Source organism: Tupaia chinensis, unplaced genomic scaffold (genome assembly GCF_000334495.1).
Source record: "Tupaia chinensis unplaced genomic scaffold, TupChi_1.0 Scaffold000493_1, whole genome shotgun sequence".
Classification (NCBI taxonomy): domain Eukaryota; kingdom Metazoa; phylum Chordata; class Mammalia; order Scandentia; family Tupaiidae; genus Tupaia; species Tupaia belangeri.
Genome location: NW_006160005.1, coordinates 778,335 through 796,752, shown reverse-complemented (window position 1 = coordinate 796,752; position 18,418 = coordinate 778,335). Strand labels below are relative to the sequence as shown.

General features: G+C 48.5%; 1 protein-coding gene across 1 annotated transcript in view; it reads left to right on the top strand.

Moving 5' to 3' along the window:
- The first annotated feature begins 4,935 nt into the window (after nt 1-4,935).
- The window catches only part of PIK3R6 (phosphoinositide-3-kinase regulatory subunit 6), a 68,305-nt gene continuing 54,822 nt past the window's right edge, over nt 4,936-18,418 (top strand). The window contains exon 1 of the mRNA XM_027774919.1: nt 4,936-5,088. The gene's annotated coding sequence lies outside the window, so the exon portion shown is untranslated. The remainder of the gene's footprint in view (nt 5,089-18,418) is intronic.

The following is an 18,418-nucleotide window of genomic DNA, read 5'->3' as shown; positions in this document are numbered from 1 at the left end:
CTGCTGTGAGTAAAGGATGAAAAATCCTCAGCATTTGAATGGCTCCTCCCTTTCCGCAGCCAGAGCAGACAGTACTAATCGCTAGCAAATCCCCAGGTGATACTGATGCTGCTGGTCCAAGGACTACTTTGAAAACCACTGGCTTTGGGGCCAGCAGATGGCATGGTGGTTAAGGCACTAGACTCCCATGTAGTCAACTGCATTTCAAGTCCCAGACCCAGTGGTTTAGAAACTCACGCTGGGCATGTGTGCGTGCATGCCCAAAATCCTGAGAAGAGAATGGAGGAGCAGGGATTGCAGCATGGCTGTCCCCTTGGAGGGTGATTTTTTTCTGTCTCTTTGTCTCTGTCTCTCCAGTGAGTGCATGCACCCTATAGCAAAAATCTCTCTTTCTAAAAAAAAGGCAAAAAAAAAAAAAAAAAAGCAAGAAGAAAACCACTGGCTTAGGGCATAATGTTATGTTATTCTTCCTGCCCCTGCTTCCCTGGGCCATGGTTGTAAGGGCTGGAGGGGACTGCCAGGGAAATCCCAGCCATGCCAATAACCTTGGTCTTCCTGGGGTGATTCAGGATCAAGCTGGCTCAGCTTGCAGGTCTTCCTGCAGTGTTGGGAGAAGTCTCTGGGCTAGAAGGTCCCTGGTTCAAGTCCTGCCTCCACCAGGGGTGTGAGCCTTTAAATTAATTTACCCATCTCTGTAAGTGTGCCTAACTCGTGAGGCAATTGTTTAAACAAAGTAAACTCTACATATGTAACAGCTGTTTTCTGGTCTGTTACCCTTTACGGCTTTCTAAGAGTGGATCCTACCAACCCGGGAGCCATCTATGATGGTGATGTTCACGAGTTTGAGGTATGAAAGCTGGGAGGTCAGGAGGTCATGGAGTTGAAGTCTCCTGAATGCACCTCAAAGAGAACTTGGAGACGTGTGTGGGACATCCTGGGAGGAGGAACCAGGAGCTAGTGAGTCAGGATCACCTGGGGAGAAGAGAAAGGAAAAAAGCAAAACACCACCACCCTGCCCTACCCCAGGCTGCTGGGTCCAATGGCATGTCATGACAGAGGAGCGTCTGGACAGTCACCACGGAGGATTCTGGAAGAGTTTGCTAAGGGATGTGTGAGGTACACTCCCTTCATCCTCCTAACATAAGCATCAGCAAAATTCTATGTTGCACAATTGTACGTCGTGCGTGTGGAGCCCTTAGGAAACTCAGAGACGATGAACTCTGTTCCTGAGGATGAGTGACCCCAGAGACAACTCCCATAGGAGGTGGAGCTGGAGGGAAGGGCACAGGTGGACTGGGTTCCTCATAGCCATGACACATGATTTTTGCCTGACTCCAGCAATCTGAGCACCCTGATGCCAGCCCCTGCCCCCTTCGTCTGGGGCTTTGTTCACAGGTATAAGAGGATTTCGTTCCTGTTTAAAGCTCCCAGCCACTTTGTAATGAGTAGGAGAATAGATAGATGTTTTCTTTTTATAGAGAGATGTTTGCTATAGGACATGTGTGCTTGCCAGAGAGACACAGAGAGACAGAAAGTGAGAACTCACCCCCCAGGAGGGATGGCCATGCTGTAATCCCTTCTCCATTGTCCTCTCAGGATCTTGGGCATGCATGCCTACCCGCCTGGCGTGAGTTTCAAGTTGCTGGGTCCAGTACTCTAACGGTGGCTGACCACATAGGAGGCCAGCGACACAACCACTATGCCATCTAATGGTCTGTTCATAGATGTTTTTCTGCCTAACAAGGACTGGAGGGGTTCTCCTAGCAAGAGGAATGCGGATGGAATAGAATCGATGGATCCTCATTGGAAAAAGATCGGTAACTTCGTAGCCTCAAGGCAAGTTATATGAACAGATTTCCAAACGCCCAGGCTGAGACGGGAAAAGCTGAACAAAGGCCATTATGGCTGTGCCCAGAGGACCAGCCAGTGGGGGCCCCTTGCCTGGCAGGGGAGAGTGGCTGAGGGAGGAGGCGTGGTGGTAGGTGAAGCCCATGCTCCTGTATCTGGGGCATTGGTCACTCAGGGACCACTCTGCTTCCAGTAGCTGAGCAGGGACTCTGGGAACCTGTGCAGTTAACACGAGGAGCCTGACTCTCGCAGTCTGGGTGTGCACCTTGGCCTTGGTGGTGGTGGGAGAGAGGGTGCTGCTAGGATGGTGATGCAGATGGGGAACCCCATCACAGCTCAGCCTGGACAACCCAGATGACGCAAGTCCTAAGGACAGCGTCTGGAGAGGAAAGACGCCACAGGGGTTGGGTGAACGGACAGCATGGCTCCCTTCATGATGGTGGGGCGGGCTCTGGGGCAGGAACAAGGCCTGGTCCTTCCTAAATCCGGCTCCTCCTTGCAGCGGGCAGCTCTGTCACTGTCTGCAGTCACCAAGCTGTCCCCTCCGTGCTACCACACCCAGGGCGGTTGCAGAGGGAGCCTCTGAGGGTGATAAGAGCCATGCAGCCAAGAGACTAGCGTCGGCTTGTGATTTCCGATTCAGTTAGGCCAGAGCTGATAAGGACAGGGGCTGCCCACGGTGCCCACACGCCCGGCGGCGGCTGAGTCTGAACTGGTGGAGGTAGAGCTGGTCTTTTCTCCTGTCCTGGACCTTCTTCAGTTCATTCACTCATTCACTCATTCATTTATTCATCCATTGGCCTCGTTTAATGAGCCAAACCTTCTCTTATCCTTTGACGGATGGACTAATGGGTAAGACCCAGCCCCTGCTTTACTAGAACTAAAGGGGGAGGGAAGGAGGGGAGAGACAGACATGTGACCAGAACTCCAGCACAGGAGAATGCAAGATGCAAGACAGAATGTGATTCCAGTCACATGAAGGGGACAAGAGAAAAGTAGATATGCGAGGGAGGCAGAACTATAGAGCAGAGGATTTATGTTCCAGATCTTTCCTTGCAAATGGCCTCCTCTGCAAAAATGAAAGGTCAGAACAGAACCCACTCAGGCCCCTGCAGAAAAAGGACAGTGACTTCATAACCCCAAAGCTCTTTTGGTTGCAAGTGACAAACACTTGACACAGGTTTAATTCAAAACATAAATTAAAACAAACAAAACCTGGGGACTTGATTGGCTTGTAGAGTTGAACAATCTAAGACTAGATCTAGGTTTCAGAGTTTCAGGCATAGCTGAATCCAGGTGCTCAAACAATGCCGTCAGCCATCTGTCTCTCTCTGGAACCATACACCCAGTAAGCCCAATACTCTGAGTGTCTCAAAGGCCTAGAAATATATTGACGACTCCTTCAAATAAAGTGATCTAAAATTGTGAAACAATAAAATAAAAAAGAAAGAATATGACAAACTAGCAAAAGTGAAATCTCAGAGTCACCCGTTTCTCCAGCACTTCTCTGTCCCTTCCCAGCACAGCTCGCCCCTTAATTGCTAAGGTTGGCAGATGCTTTTTCGTTTTCTTCATCTGTGTCCTCTCTGCAACTCTTACTTTTTTGGCGGGAGTGGGGGTGGTTTGCTATAGGGCATGTGTGCTCACCAGAAAGAGAGAGCGATAGAGAGACTGAAAGCAAGAAATCACCCCCCAGAGGGGATGGCTATGCCACAATCCCTTCTCCTCCATTCTCTTGGGATCTTGGGCACACACGCACTCATGCCTGGTGTGAGTTTAAGCCACCGGGTCCGGGACTTGAACTGCAGTCAACTACATGGGAATCCAGCGACATAGCCACTATGCCAACTGCTGGCCCCCTCTCTACAACTCTTGACACCATTGACCACCATCTCCTCCTTAACACTCTCATTTGCCCGGTTTCCACGGCATTCTACTTTTCTCTTGCCTCTTTGACTTGCCTCTTTCTTCTCTGTGGAATGAAGGCTGACGTGGGGCCAGCCAAAACAAGAGTTGGGAAGAGAATCTCATAGCCTGGATCTTAATGAAGGAACTCCAGTCCTCCTGGGAGGAGGTGAAGTGAGGGGATAAAGTATGAGGTTGGCGATTAAAGAGGAGCCAGGTCACGAAGGACCTTGTCAATCACACTAAAAAGTCTGGCTGTACTCTTGAAAGTAATAGGGAGCCAGTGAAGGTTGTAGCAGGGATGCGACATGATCCGATTTGTGTTTCACCAGCACAAAGAGACTTTTGGTCGCTCGGCCTTGGTAGCACAGTTGGGAACATACTGAACTATGGTTCTGGAAGCCACATGACCGACCACGGGTTCAGATCCCCGGCCCTGCTGATCTGAAATGCACTGAATGCATGTCAACGTGCCTAGGAGCCTGACTAGGTGGAGGGCTGTGGGAAAGGGATGGCAGGGTAACAAGACCCGGTTGAGGGTGCTGCTTTTGTGTCCCCGTGTGCACACCCTCGTGCATACACATGTGTCCTCTGTTGCAGATAGGGAGAAAATGAAAGAGCCCTTTGGTTGTGCGGTGGAGGCAGGGCTAGAAAGAAACCTCGGGCTGCTGCAGTGTTTCAGGAGAGAGATGACGGTGGCCGGACAAGCGGCGATGGCCCTAGGCTTGGATAAAAGTGGATGATCCGTGAGGTCGTGACAGCACTCGGTGCAGTTTAGAGCGACAGGTGAGGGGGAGGGAGGTGTTAGGATGACACTCAGGTTCTGCTCTGAGGTGAGAATCAGAAGTGGCTGGGGGTGGGGGGGCAGTGATGAGGCTGGAGGTGCTCGAGGGGTCTCCACTGATGGTCTGGGGGCAGGAGCTGGTTGGTTAGTCTGGAGCATGGGAGAGGCCAGGACTCCCGTCCCCTGCCCGGTCAGCACCAGAGGGGTCCCTATGGAGGTGCCCCCTCCTGCCCAACAGTCGGTTGCACCAGATCAAAATAAAGAACCTTCGGTGACCGTGGGTGACCACAGGCGCTTCTTTAGAAATTGGCCTCATCATAGCAGGATGTGTTCTGGGAGGAGCTTTGAGGGCCTGGAGGAAGGGGAAGGAAGAGGAGGGGACAGAGCCGGGCCGGCGAGACACTGAGCTTTCCTCTGCAGACCTGGAGGCTGCAGTGGGGACTGCGGATGCTGCAGGGGCTCCTTCAACATGCCTGGTTCTCTGGGGCTGGCAGCCTGAGCGGGACCTGCAGACCGCCTTGGCCTTGGCAAGCAGAGCAGCTGCGGCCCCGGTGAGTGTTGGCTGGGGCCACAGTCTCCAGGAAGGGAGTTGGGAGAGGCAGATCCAAGCAGAGCAGATGGAGGGTTTGGGGAAGAAAGGGGAGACCCCGAGGGGGCTAAGACACTCCTGGCTCTTTGAACCCCAAGTCTCCAGCAGCTGGGCTCAGCCTTTTTGGAAAGGGTTACCCCAGATGTGATAATGACTAGGATCATTCTGCCCAGTTAGGATTGCCCAAGCCGTTCCCACGAGATGAAAGGATGCAGGGTGAAAGCCCGCCCCCTTCTCCTTGGAGCCTAATGGAACCACCCGGGCATGCCCGGCGCTGTGAGCACGCCTCATCCCTGCCATCCTCGCCAGCAGTTAGAGATGGGCTGGAAAAGCCTTGTAATGCCATTCTATAGAGCAGGAGACTGAGGCTTAGGGACACGAAGCCAAAGACTGAGAGTGCGTAAGTGAGGATCGGGGCTCAAAGCGAACCGTCTGAATCCCTGCCCATGCCTTCCTGGGACCACATCTGTCCATCTCTCTCCTGGGGGCGTTGGTGACGGTCCTGTGTCAGGCCGATTCTTGGTGCACTCAGGGATCGAGCATCTTCTACACGTGTGGCCGGGGTCCGAGTCTCACCAAGGCCTGGTCTCCGGTCCTCGGGGAGATGACTGCCTGCTCTGGGGGTGGAGAAATGGCCAGGAATGACTGACAGAGAGAGTACAAGGCATCGGGGTTCTCCAGGAGGCGAGGTGGGGCTCGAGCGCTGGGAGAGAGAGCGCTCCAGGGCAGGGGCAGGAGCAGGAGGGCTTTGTGGAAGGCAGAACCTGAGCCCAGGCTCAGGCTCAGGGTAGGGATCCCTTCTGGGCCGAGAAGCCAGAGGCATCCCTGCTGAGGGGAATGAGATGTGCAAAGGCTGCGGCAGGAACGTGGGTGCGAAGTCGGGAGTCGGGCAGGACCGCTGGAAGTTCTCTTTGGCTGCTCTAGTGTCGTTCTGGAGGACTCGGGGCTGAGGACCTGTTCTGTGCATTCACTTAACACTAATAGCGACTCGTCTAGTTCTCACGACTATGAGGCAGGTGCTATTATTAGGTCATCTTAAAGACAAGGTTTGTTTGCTTTTGAGAGGTTTTCGCTATAGGGCGCATGCGCTCGCCAGGTTTTAAGCGACCCGCACAGGGTGCCCTGAAGACAGAGAGGACTGGAACCCAGGCAGTCTGGCGTCAGATGCTCCTGCCCGCCGTGTGCACACCGCCCCTCAGGAGGGCCCAGCGCTCGCATCCTCATGCTCTGGCCCCCTCTGGCTACGCTCAGGATCCCTGCCCTGGAACAATGCTGCCCCTCCCCATCCCCTCTGCTCCTTCACATCCAGGTGTTTCCTTCCAGCCTGGTCAGACACTGCGGAAACGCCAGCCCCGCTCCACAGGGTCAGCCCTACCACAGCCTGCACCTCCCACCTCCCTGCCCCTCGCCCTGGCTCTCCCCTTTCTCCCCTCTGCAGTCTGAGAGCCTCCACAGCCAAGCCTCATGGCCTCACTGGGCTGAGGGCTGAGGGATTGTTCTCACTCCCACTCCCTCCCCAATCACATACCCTGGCAGGTCTGATCTGCCCTGGAATCCCCACGTGGTGGGTGACCGGCAGTGGGGAGGCAGAGCATGGTCCTGGGAAGCCCCCTGGCTTTTCTGTCCGGGTTTTATACCTGAAGGTGTGACCACAGGTCTGGTGGTGGGTTCTTCTGTATATCGACAGCTCGTCCTAGGGGAGTGTGGGGAGTGTGGGGTCCTGGGGGCTCTCAGATTGGGGTCTTCACTGCTGGAATGTTGATCCTGACCAGGCTTCCTCAGATCCAATCTAGACCCTCTTTCCTCAGTCCTTGCGGCAGCCCCACAGCCCGAGGGGCCCACGGACTCTCACACCAGCTGCAGGCCGGGCAGCTGCAGATGGGCTGGCTCCGGGTGGCTTCTTCCTGCAGCATCCTTGGAACCATTGCTGTGGTCCTAGGGCTGGTGCTTGGGCCGTCCTAGCCCAAGGCCATGGCCCTCTGTGTGAGTGTACTGGGCCTGCGATTGCTCACTGCTGGGGCTCCGATTCCTTCCTGCCTGCCTTCCTTCTTTGTCTCGGATCTCATCTCTCTGGCTAGGACTGTGAAGGGTCTGATATGTTTACCCTCCTTATAATGGATAGGAGGGGACCTTCAAAAAGTTCATGGAAAAGATCTAGTATGACAAACTGCACGAGAATTTCAAAACTATTTTGCACCAAAATCAACTCTTATTCTAAGTTCTCCTTGTTACACAGACTTTGGGAACTCCTCTTGTAGGTGAATCTGCCGGGGTCTCTGGATTCTGGCAGATGACCGAAACTCTAAACTCAGAGACAGAAGACTTCATTACTCATGGCACGACGAGTAACACCAGTGTCACGTCCACTGCTTTTCTTTCCTCCCAAGCCCCCTGGGGCCGGTATGGAGGCCAGTCTAAAGTGGACTCGACGTCACAGCCGAGGAACCCCAAGCTTAGGAAACCCTTTCATAAAAGGCAGCAGGCAAACCTGCCTGACCACAACCCTGGAAGGAGACATGTTATACCAGATGGTGAAGAGACCTGCCCTCTGCCCTGGAAAGAGACACCATCTCCATCTTCCACAGTGTTTGCTACACAGACATTTTTTATTTATTTATTTATTTTTACTTTTTTTTTTTTTGAGAGGTTTTGCTACAGGGCACTTATGCTTGTCAGAAAGACAGAGAGAGACAGAGAGACAGAAAGTGAGAAATCACCCCCCAGGGGGGATGGCCACGCCGCAATCCCTTCTCCTCCATTCTCCTCTCGGGATCTTGGGCATGCATGCACACGCATCCAGCGTGAGTTTAAACCACTGGGTCCAGGACTCGAACCATGGTCGACTACGTGGGAGTCCAGCGACATAGCCATTACACTAACTGCTGGTCCCGCTACACTGACATTTTGAAAAGGTGATGGCACTCACAGGGCATGCACAGACACAAACCTACTGAGCACTGACTCCCAACACCCGCCGGTTGACCCTCCATTACCGCACCCCAGCCACGCTGCCCCTTGGAAAGGCTGGGCCCCTTCCTTCCTCAGCACCTTGCCTCGGTTATTCTCTTTGTTTGGCAAGTTTTCCTGCAGAGAGGTCATGGTTTGGTTTCTTGCCTTCCAGGTCCTACTCAAATGTCACCTCAGGAGATGTACCTTGTCGCCTTTTCAAAACCACATACAGACTCAGAGGCTCAGGAGCAATAAGATGCTCTGCCTATTCTGGACCCACGTGGGAAGGTCCCAGGTTCGGATCCTGAGGTCTCTTGTACATGCTGGGCACGTGCAGACATGTCCATGATTTTGGTTGGCTGAGGCTGGGGGTGGATTGAGGCATGAAGACCCTGCGGGGCATGCCTGCCTCTCTCTCTCTCTCTCTCTCATTTGTCTTTCTCTCTTTCTCTCTCATGGAAGAAATAAATAAGCGTTAAGAACACAGCATACCTGGGGAGCAGAAGCGATAGGGAGATACTGGTCAAAGGGTACAAAATCTCACTTAGGAGGAATGTCTGTTCGTGCAGCATGAGGACCTTAGCTAATCACAGGGCGGTGTATATGTCGAGATTGCTGAGAAAGTACATTTCGAGTGTTTGCGCATGAAAAATGTTAGTTTGATTTACTCGTTCCACACCTTGGACATCCATCCTAACTTCGCTTCATAAATATATACAACTATGTCATCAATTCGCAATACACTTTTTTTAAATAAAAAATATTTTAAAATGGATTTCTGGGACCTGTAGATGGCATAACAATCACATCACTGGACCCCCACGTAGTCAAATGTGGTTTGAGTCCCAAACCTGGAGGCTTAAAACTCATGCCAGGCACGTGTGCATGCGTACTCAAAATCCTGAGAGGAGAATGGAGGAGAAGGAGCTGCGATGTGGCCATCCCTCTGGAGGGTGCTATCTTGCTTTCTGTGTCTCTGTCTCTCTAGCAAGCACATGTGCTTGATAGTAAAAATCTCTCTCTCTCTAAAAAAAGGAATTTTGGAGCCAGCAAGTAGCAGGTAAAGGCACTGGACTCTCACATGGCTGACTACGGTCTGAGTCCCAGACCTGGTGGTTTGCTTTCTCACTTCCTCTCTCTCTCTCTCTCTGTCTCTTTGGTCAAATTAAAAATAATAATAAATACAATTAAGTAAATAATTCTTAAAAAAAGATAAAAGAAAAAAAACCCCACACATCCTTCTCCAGTTCTGGAACCTCTCATTCCCCCTCCCGGCTGCACTTTCGTAGGGCTTACCATCTAATATATAATTTAGTTATTTAGTTTATCATCTGCTCCCTCGGTCCCCAGGACATGCCACCGGAATGCAACCTTTTGAAGAGCAGTCATTTCTGTCTCCTTTAACTTATTGCCACATTCCCACCACTTGGGACAGTGTCTGTGTTACCCTCCAGTGAAGGCAGCGGACCAGTGTTTGAAGCAAACGAAGTCTATCGGAGTTGAGGGTTAAGGACCAGGCTGACTGTGATGGCTTAGAATATGCACACCACAAAGGCTGGTTATATAACAAAGGGAAGGGCAAGAAGAGGCCAGGTTGCAAGCTGTTTGTCAAGAACTTAAAATAACTCAGGGAACTTACAGCCTGTCGATGATTCCTTTGTCATAATTTCCGGTTGTTGTGGTGGGAGAGGGTCACGCTGTGAGTCTAAGACCACTTGCTTTATCAGGTCATTTGCTGTAAATGAAACTGTACATCTGCCTTTAAGCAATTACCCTCAGACATGGGTGTGGGTGTCGTGTAACCAAGGCCTCAGGCTCGTGTCTCTCTCAGGATATTTTTTCTTTTTGTAGAGGTTTTTGCTATCAGACATGTGTACTCACTGGAGAGACAGAGAGAAACAGAGACAGAAAGCGAGAAATCATCCCCCAGAGGGGATGGTCATGCCCAATCCCTTCTCCTCCATTCTCTTCTTGGGATGTTGGGCATGCATTCACAAATGCCCGGCTTGAGTTTTAAGCCACTGGGTCTGGGATTTGAATAGTGGTCGACTACGTGGGACCAGCATGACTACGTGGGAGTCCAGCGACCTAACCCTTCCGCCACCTGCTGGTCCTGTCTCTCTCTCGGGATTTTAGCGAAGCTCCAATGCCATACACTGCTCTCATTCTCACCGGCATATATGATAGAAGGTGCTGGAGGACCGTGGAGTAAGTGAAATAGCGAATGAAAGCTGCAGGCAGTACAGGAGGACAGGCCCGGAGCGGGTGGTCATGGGGCTTCTTCGAGGTTGGGAATCTTCCCGCCCGTATGCTGAGGCTGGCGTGTGGCTTCCTGTGTCCGTCCATGTTGCGTCCTTGCTGTTCCTGGGGAGCTAGAGCAGGCGGGGAATGTGAGATGAGCCCCAACGTACCAATGGGGCGGTGCCTGGCATGTTGTTTTGTGGCACAAATAAAGCAATCGGACCTTGCAGCCTGGGTTGTCCCAGATGAGTCCTGAGAGGGGTCGGCCACAGGTGACGGAGGTGGCTGCCTTGTGAGTGTGGCCGAGTGCCACGTCCTTCTCGCCATCCTGGCTCCCCACTGCCTATGGGGCGGCTGTCCTCATTCTCATATTCAGAGCACCGATGTAATCTCTGTTTCCTTTGGTGCAGCAACTGTGCCCACCAGACTGCTTCTGTCCCCTAGCTTAAGAGCAGTGTGGGGACAGTGACCCTGTCTCATCTTCTATGGCAAGACATGAGCATTCCCTCATTCCACATCATTTACCGAGGGCCTTCTGTGTGGTACAATCAATGTCAGGTAATGGGGACGCGATAGAGGACAAATCAGAGTTCCTGCCTGTGTGGCGTTTACGTTCTAGAGGAGGCAACCAGACAATGACCCAACTCAGCGGGACACACCGGGTGCTGTGGAGAAGGGCAGAGGTGCGCCATGCATGTTTGTCGAACCACTCATATGAGCATCGTGGAGCAACTCATACCCAGCTCTTATGGGACACTCCGTAATTCGCTTGTCTCTTTGAGAACTATGACTCAAACCACTACATAGAACACAGGCCACTGAGCCAGCAGGTCACGTGATTACTAAGGCCCTGGACTCCCACACCGCTGACTCCTCAGTTGGAGTCCCAGACCCGGTAGCTTGAAAAGCACGCCAGTCTCATGTGCATACAGGTCCAAAATTCCCAGAGGAGACTGGAGAAGAAGGGATTGTGGCATGGCCATCCCCCCTGAGGGTAGGGGTGATTTCCTACTGTCCCTCTCTCTGATAAGCACATGCACCCATAGTAAAAATGAAAACAAGAATGTAGCCCGCCAATATGTCTACCTTGCAGAGTCTAGCAGGACGCGTAGTGATGACGCAGAGCTGAGGGTTCCTAGAGTAGTGGTCACGGGCACGGGCCACAGCCTCTTACTGCAACATGCAGGGAACGGGGACACCAAAGCTCTGGGGAATAGGCGACACTCCTCCAGGAGCAGCTGCACCTCAGTGCCACGTGGAACTGTAGACCCAGTTGTTGCCAGACCTTCCAACTGTCTCTCTTAGATAAAAGCTGGATCTTGACTGTTATGTAAAACATGACTTTTTTTGGTACCAAAATAAACTAGTACTTTATTTCTTCTTTCTTCTCTTCTCTTTTTTTTTTTTTCTTTTTTGCTATAGGGTGTGTGTGCTCACCAGACAGAGAGAGAGACAGCGAGAAATCCCCCCCCAGGGGGGATGGCCACGCCGCAATCCCTTCTCCTCCATTCTCCTCTCGGGATCTTCGGAACGCATGCACATGCGCCCAGCGTGAGTTTTAAGCCACCGGGTCTGGGACACGAACCGCGGTCGACCACATGGGAGTCCAGCAACATAACCATTACGCCAACTGCTGCTCCCTACATATTCATCTTCATCCTCATCAAGCATTACATTATGCCGTACACATTTGATCATGATTCTACTAGTGTCTATTTTTTAAACTCTGTATGAAATCGTCCATATCTTTTACTCTGCTGTGGTTAAATGTGGGCCACAGATTTAACCTGTCAAAGACGGCGGCTTCTCCTGGGGAAGGAACCATGAACCATGGATGAGAAGCGCACTCGTCTGTCCCAATGCGGCTATTTGTGTCTTTCCGGTTTTTATCCTATATGGGGCTTTTATGTAAAAAGTGAATTTTAAGAATATGCTAGACAGAGCACAGTCTCCAGGTTCCCCCTGTGTGAATCTGCGCAATGGACAGTCCCATGAAGTGTTGTGTCAGGCAGGGTCCTCCAGAGAAACAGAACCAGCAGGAGGTACCTATATACGAACTTCAAAAAGTTGGTGGAAAAATGGAATTGAAGTATGAGTTTATCTTGGTGCAAAATCATTTCTAAATCCATACATAGTTTTTTCATAATAGGCACTGTCCATGAGCTTTTTGAAGACTCCTTATGTATAAATATACAGAAAGAGATTTATTATGATGGATCAACTCACGTGATAATGGAGATGAGAAGTCCCACAGTCTGCCCTTCACAAGTGAGGTGCCCAGGAAAGCTGGTGTGGTTTCTGGCCTGAGAACCATGGGAGACAATGGTATAAATTTCAATCCAAGTTCAAAGGCTTGAGGGGAGAAGAAGATGAATGTTTTAGCTCCAGCAAAGAGAGCAAATCCATTTTTCCTCCACATTGGTTTCTATTCAAGTCTTCAGTGGATCAGGTCAGCAGTGCCCAGCATTTTGGCACCAGGGACCAGTTTCATGGAAGACCATTTTGCCATAGGGCTGGGAAGGAGGGAGTTTGGTTTATGAGAGCACACAGCCTAGGTCCCTCACAGGTGCCGTTCACAATAGGGTTCAAGCTCCTATGAGAATCTAATGCTGCTGCTGCTCTGACAGGAGGCGGAGCCCAGGCAGTAACATGAGCAATGGGGAGTGGCTGTAAATACAGAGGAAGCAGTCACTTGCTCACCCACCACTCACCTCCTGCTGTGCAACCCAGTTCCTAACAGATCAGGCGCTGGTACCAGTCCATGACTGAGCAGTTGGAGACCCCTGGATTAGGGGTCTACCCACACTGGTGAGGCAGATCTTCTTTACTTTGTCTCCCAATTCAAATGCTATTTTTTTCCAGACACCCTTGCAGGTATAACTAGAAATAATGTTTTACCAGCTATCTGGGCATCTCTTAGCCCAGTCACATTGACACATATTAACTATCACAAATATGTTGTGGGCACAGATTTTGTGAGATACTTCCACATACTAATGATGGGTCAGGAGTGTGCAAGATCTGGTCCAAGGGTCTTGGGCAAGTAGAACCACAATGTGGTCATGAAAAAGTCGGCCAGTAGATGGTCAGCTTCTAAGGGCAAAGACCATATCTCATTTGTTTATCTCTAAACTCTCAGATCGTGAGAATTTCTGCTACACAGATAGTGTCCCATAGATGCTTTTTGATTGGCTCAGCATGCCGGGCACCCGAAACACTGGTAGGAACTAAGAAGAGATAGAGGTGCCTCTGAGCAGCCCAAATAGATGTTCCAAGTTTTATTCTTTATATGGAAGTTTTATTCTCTTTCCACAGGTTGGTTTTTCAAGCTTTGTTTTTGTATTTTTTAAAGAATTATTTATTCATTTAATTCCATTTGTTATTATTTTTAAATTTGACCAGAGAGAGAAAGGGAAAGCTAGAAAGCAAGCTGCCAGGTCCAGGAGTTGAACCACAGTCAGTCATGTGGGAATCCAGTGCCTTGAACCACCACACCACCTGCTGGTCCCTGTTTTTGTATTTTACATACAAGATGACCACATGTACTTTTCTGGCTTCCCAGCCTTCCACAGACTGGCAGCTGGGTGGAAGGCACAGATGACCAAGGCAAGGCTTCAGCCAACTCAGAGAGTGCATTGTTCAGATGAGTCAGAGCCACCCTCTCTGAGCAGACAACCTACACCAAGTGCCTCTCTGGATGGGTGAACAAAATCATGCCCCTCATAGCTGGGTAATTACAGAAGGGCCAGTATAGCGGTGGGCTAGACCACAGCCCCCACCCGCCCACTGTGTGCAGGACACCGGTGGCACTGCTGAAATGAGGACTCATCCATGAGTTGTCAAAAGGTAGAATGGAGACTGCCCTCCCTACAGCAGCTCCTGAGACCTTGGCTGCTTACAACCAGCTCTCGTCCAGATTCATTGAGAAAAGGTTATTAAATGTGCTTTTGTGTTCAAAAGGACAAGCTTCCTTTCCTGAGAAATCCTTCTCATTCCTGAAGTGAAGACAAATGAGATGATGCATTTTGAAAATGAGCTGCATTCTGGTTGTTTGGTTTTCCTGTCTCAGTGCAAGCTTGTCCCCTGAGGGCTCTCTGCCACCAAACCACCCCCCCCCCAGCTCCCCTACTGATGTGGTCAGCAGCCCAAAGGACAGGAAATAGAGTACAGACATCTGTGGCAAGAGGAGCGAGGGGACAACACAAAACATCTCGAGCACCTGCAGAAATACATGTAGACACCGAATAAGTGTGTGATGAGTGAATGAATGAAAGAATAAGTGAATAAATGAGCAAACAGGGAGACTTTCTGACTGATTGTTAAAGCTTTATAGAATTTTATTTTCAATGAAAAATCAGCCCACGATAGTTCCTGCAATATGCACTTCTCTTTTCAGTCTTCAGCAGTGTAATTTCTTTTCCTTTGAGGCTGCTTGATGTTCATCATTGGCTGATTCCACTTGACAAAAGATCTCCTGTGTGATCCTCTTATTGTACTAGGGCAGAGGGAGTTCTGTGAGGTTTGCCATGGAGAGAGGAAGAGGAGCAGGGAGTAAGCGAGGCAGTTGATTTCACATGAGGTTGAGATCTGAGTTCTAGACTTGGTCCCATCAATCCTTGGCCATGTGACTTTTGGCAAGTCTTCACCTTCATTCATTTTCAGACTTTTTTTTTTTTTTTTTTTTTGAGAGGTTTTTGCTACAGGGTGCATGCACTCGCCAGAAAGATAGAGAGAGACAGAGAAACAGAAAGGGAGAAATCCCCCTCCAGGGGGTGGCCATGCTGCAATCCCTTCTCCTCCATTCTCCTCTTGGGATCTTGGCCACGCACACACACACGCCCGGCATGAGTTCAAGCCACCAGGTCCAGGACACAAACTGTGGTCGACTACATGGGAGCCCAGTGATAGCCATTATGCCAGCTGTTGGTCCCTATTTATTTTAATTTGACCAGAGAGGGACAGAGTGAGAGAAAGAGTAAGCAAGAGAGAGAGAGAGAGAAAGTGAGAAACCAAGTCACCAGTCCAGGACTTGAACCATGGTCGACCATGTGGGAGTCCAGCATCCTTAACCACCACACCTCCTACAGGCCCCTGAAGTTAATTTATAACTGTAGACTGCAGAGCATTAGTACTTTCTCTTTATTAGTAATTCTCACATTCTCTGTCTAGTTTGTTCGTTTCTTTAGATCACTTATATTTAATGTAATTATTGTTATGTTTGGACTTAAATATACCATTTAGTTATTAATTTTATTTTTTCTAGGGACCAGCAGATGGCATAATGGTTATGTTGCTAGACTCCTGCATAGTTGACCATGGTTTGAGTCTGGACCCAGAGGCTTAAAACTCACACCAGACATATGTGAGTGTGTGCCCAAAATCCTGAGAGGAGAGTGGAGAAGAAGGGATTGCAGTGTGGCCATCCCCACTGAGGGATGATTTCTTGTTTTCTGTCTGTCTCTCCAGCGGGTACATGCATCCTATAGCAAAAATCTCTCAAAACAAACAGTTTTTTTTTGTTTTGTTTTGTCTTTGTTTCTCTGATAGAGGGGGGAAAAAATAAGGATTCTCTCCATGCCTCTGGGATCTCCATTTCTTTATTTAGAGAGAAGAATTTCCCTTCTTCAGAATTTTAGGCACCTGAATGGCCACTATCTCTCTCCTTCACTGTTGCTGTTACTGCTGTTCCAAGCTTGTCTGGGGCTATCACAGAAGAAGACATGAAAGAAAAAGAGGACCGTCCCTATCTCTCTAGTTTTAAAGGGGCTTGTTTTTGTTTTTGTTTTGTTTTCTTTTTTAAAAGGGGTTTCTTTTATTTCTTTCTATCTGCTTCTAGTGTGCACTTCTGAGTTTCAGGCTGGCTTTGTGTCTAAGTCAGGGCATAACCAAAGGGAAGAAACAGAAATTCATTGCCAGATTGTTCGCACTTTGAGTTCTGGTTTCCTTTCACATTCTGCCTGCCACTGTTGACTTTTGAGAACTCTCAGATAGCTGTTCTATATATACTATTCAGAGATTTTAGTTGCATTTTGTAGGAGAGTTACAGTAGAACACGTTTCAATCTTGGAACCAGAACCTCCAATGTCATAATTGCTATTCGCTTTTCCTGACTTTCTTCAATGCATATATTGCAGATTTCGAAATATGCTTTTTAAAATTAATGTTAGAAATAAGGTAACTGTTGTGGTACATACTATTTAGAATTAACATTTTTGGAAAATAATTATTTGAAATCCAATAAATATAAATATACCTCTTCATTTTTATTCCATCACATATATTACTCTAATTCCATTGCACAGATACCTATAAATAGGTCTTTACATTTCTTTTGCTTTTCCCCGCTATATACAATATTAATGAACATTGTGGTATATGCCTATTACCCATTTGTCCAATATTTTACCTGAGACAAGTTCCTAAATGTGAAATTGCTTGTACAAAAAGTACGGCATCTTAAATTTCGATACTTAATTGCTCAAGTATGCTCCACAAAGGCCATACTAATGTCCCTTTTCACCAATTGTCTGACAGAAAATCTTCTCATCTCCTCACCAGCACTGGACATCATTCTTTTATTTTTGCCAATGGTAACTCACATTTTTTTAAAAAATCATTAATTTAATTTAATTTATATATTATTACTCTTCAATTTGACTAGAAAGAGAGGGAGAGACATAGTGAAAAAGCAAGCCACCAGGTCCAGGACTCGAACCACAGTTGGTCATGTGGGAGTCTAGTGTCTTAACCACCATGCCACCTGCTGGCCCATTAACTCACATTTTAATATTTGTTCCTATGATTATCAATAGGCTGAAATTATTTTTAGTATCATTTCAATATAGTGTTGAATTCAATTAGTTGATATTTATTTTAAAATTTTACATCTATTTTTATAGATGAGCCTAATCTATTTTTTAAATTTTGGTAAAATATACATAATATAAAACTCACCCTTTCAATTATTTTTAAGTGTATGATGTAGTGGCATTAAGTATTGGGTTGTCGGAAAAGTCATGATGCATTTTTGCATAGAAAAAATACGTCGTGACTTTTCCGATGACCTAATACATTCACAATGTTATGCAACCATCCTCACTATTCAACTCCAGAATGTTCCTTCATGCCAAACAGAAATTCTGTACCCATTAAACAGTAACCCCAGGCTAACCTCCCCAGCCCCTGTTGGCCTCTGTGGTTCTTGCTGTTTCTGTCTCTGACTCTGCCTCTCCTAGGTGCCTCATAGAAGTGGACTCACATAGTATTTGTCCTTTTATGTATCGTTTATTTTATTTTAACCTGTTTTCAAAATCTATCTGTGATGTAACATGTATCAGAATTCCCTCTCTTTTTAAGGCTGACGGACATTCAATTATATGTATGTAACATGTTTGTTCATGCGATCATTGTTATTCTGTCTGTGAACATTAGGGTTGTTTCCACATTTTTGCTATTTCGAATAATGCCACTATGAACTGTGGTGTGCAAGTGTCTGTTTGAGTCTCTACTTTCAAGTCTTTGGGTTATTTAGCTAAGTGCAGGATTACTACATTGTATGGTAAATCTATGTTTAACGTTTTGAGAAACTGCCCTCTCTTCCACAGAAACTGGACCATTTTGAATTCCCACCAGGAATGCAACAGGACTCCACTTCCTCCACATCCTCACTAACGCTTGCTTTTTTTTGTTTTGTTTTGTTTTTGATGGTTGTGTGTGTTGCGTTTGACCAGTGGGCACATCTGATTGAGAGAGAAAGAACACACCCTCCTTGGGGCAGGGTAATAGCATGATCCTTTTTCCTTCATTACTCTGTGCCGTCAGGATTTGGGGAACACATGCACACACGCCCAGGATATTTTTCAAGACTTTGGAACCAGGGTTTGAACTGCAGTCAGTCACGTGCGATTCAGCTCCTATATACACAGTGCTTAACCGCTACACTACATGACCAGCCCTTGTTTGATTGTTTATTAGAATTTTTTTACCTTAGGGCATGTGCACTCACTGGAGAGAGACAGAGACAGTCAGAGGAAAAGTGAGAAATCACCCTCTGGGGATATGGCCACACCACAATCCCTTCTCCTCCTGGGATCTTGGGCCCA